Source organism: Orycteropus afer, unplaced genomic scaffold (genome assembly GCF_000298275.1).
Source record: "Orycteropus afer afer isolate SDZICR_OR568_19922 unplaced genomic scaffold, OryAfe1.0 scaffold00109, whole genome shotgun sequence".
In the NCBI taxonomy this organism is placed as follows: domain Eukaryota; kingdom Metazoa; phylum Chordata; class Mammalia; order Tubulidentata; family Orycteropodidae; genus Orycteropus; species Orycteropus afer.
Genome location: NW_006921696.1, coordinates 6,610,233 through 6,612,551, shown reverse-complemented (window position 1 = coordinate 6,612,551; position 2,319 = coordinate 6,610,233). Strand labels below are relative to the sequence as shown.

The window sequence follows — 2,319 nt, the reverse complement described above, 5'->3', positions numbered from 1 at the left end:
ATTAAATGAGATAATTATTGAGATATGAATATTGGATTTGCAACATAGAAGTCATTGAAGATCTTGATAAAAATGGTTTTGGCGAAATTGTTGGGGAGAAGTAGCCTAATCAGAGGGATTCAGAAGAGACTAAGAGAAAAGGAAATGGAGACAGAGAGTAGAGAAGACAATATTTTTTTCTGTGAGGGATGGGGAAGAATGCAGTGGTAGTTGGAGGGGTAGTCAGGTTTGTTTGATGAAGCAGATGACCTAGTGAAGAAAAAAATACTGATGATGAAAGAATGGGAGGAGACAACCACAGAACCCATGGTCTTGAGGAGATAACTGAAGAGGGGATTAGGCCTAGTGCCAAGAAGAAGGGTGTACCATAAGTAGGAGTGAAAATAAACTATTCATATTAAAACAGAAGACATGGATACTAGGTAGTTTTATAGGCTTTGTGGCAATAACATGTGACAGTTCTCTTCTGGTTGTTTCTATTTTGTCTGTGAAATAAGAAGTTAGATCATCAACTGGGAATTAGAAGAGGCAAGAAAGTTGTGGATGTGTGACTAAAAGGGAGGAATGAATTAGGAGAATGGGAATTAAATTTTGTTGTTGTTAGGTGCTATCTAGTCAATTCCAATTCATAGTGACCTTATATACAACAGAATGAAACACTGCCCAGTCCTACACCATCCTCAAAATTCCAGCTATGCTTGAGCCCATTGTTGCAGTTACTATGTCAATCCATCTCATTGAGGGTCAAGGAAATATAGTAGAACTGCCAGGTAGTAACATTAGAGAACAACTTGAAGTTAATGATTAATTTAACATGAGATTCATTCAGTTGATACTGAAGAAATGTTTCTCTTTTTTTTAAAATGCCCACTTTCATTCTAGTGACATTCTTGGAAAAAGAGGTTATAAATTAAATCTTTGACTTTTTAAAGACTGGCCAAACTAATCTCCAGGTTGTTGTTAGGTGTCATTTAGTTGGTCTCAACTCATAGCAAACTTATCATGGAATGAAATGTCCAGTCCTGCACCATCTTCACAATAACTGCTATGTTTAAGCACAAAGTTGCTGCCACTGTGTCAATCTATCCCATTGAGGGTCTTCCTCTTTTTTGCTGATCCTCTACTTTACCATGATATTCTTCTCTAGGGGTTCATCCTTCCTCATAACATGGCCAACTACACTGAATTACCTACAGTTCCTGGAACAGTTGAGTGGTTTGGGGCTGGAATGTCCTTCTTGCTGATCTTGCACATGTCAACATTTATTCAACAGACTTATGAAGCATCCCTGTATACTATACATTGTTGTAGACAGTGAGGTAACAGCAGCAAACATGATAGACGTGACCTTTTCACGGGGCTACTTTCCAGTCAAGATGGGGCAATCTACTTCTGTAAAGACCTATCACCTTGGAAACCAAATGGGGGTTTCTATGAGTCAGAATCAACTCTGTGACAATGGGCTTGGTTTTGGTTTTGCTTTCCAGTCAGTGGCATAACCAGGAATTGTACACTCTGAAGTTTACTTAATTTGGGGTGCCTTTTATAAGAGGAAAAAATACTACACAATTATAAATACAAAATTAGATACAAAATGAGTATTTAGATTTAAAGGAGAAATTTCAACCAGTTTCTGGAATTTGGAGATTCAGGCCCCTTTCTTCTAAGAGATCTGTAGGCAATTTACCAGAGATGCTTACATGGAAAGACTTCCTTCTTGCAGCCTGGTATCTCCTTCTTACTCTGAATGCCACTCCCAGCCCTCACCAGGCCTACTCCAGTGAGAGGATTTGAGGCTTAAATTTCATTAGCTTGATGGGAAATCTACCTCTGATTCCATGGGCAAGACATATGACACACTGTTGTACCAAGAACTACTCTCAGAGAGTGCTAAATGTTACAAAAATAAAAAAGAAGTCAACACTGAGCGGACAATATTAAATATAATAGAAATGAAGACCTTAAATTTCATTCTAGAGTGAAAACCATATAAAAGACAACCCTTTGAAAGGCACAGGTTCTCTGCTTTCTTGATTATTTCTATTGCAGCAATTTTTTTTTTAAATTGTGATTTGGGTGAAAGTTTACAGAGCAAATTCACTTTACATACAGCAGTCCACATACACTTTGTCTCAAAAATATGGAATGCTTCACGAATTTGTGTGTCATCCTTGTTCAATAACCATGCTAATCTCTGTATCATTCCAATTTTAGTATATGTGCTGCCAAAGCAAGCAGAAAATTTTTAAAAAGTGATTACCAAAAAGGGTAGAAAAAAAGTCTGTGTTGTATTTATTATAATATGAACCTGTTTTGTAT

The 2,319-nt window shown here is 37.1% G+C and overlaps 1 pseudogene; it reads right to left on the bottom strand.

Moving 5' to 3' along the window:
• Positions 1-2,134: 2,134 nt before the first annotated feature.
• On the bottom strand, positions 2,135-2,234 carry LOC122150244 (annotated as a pseudogene).
• Positions 2,235-2,319: the final 85 nt, after the last annotated feature.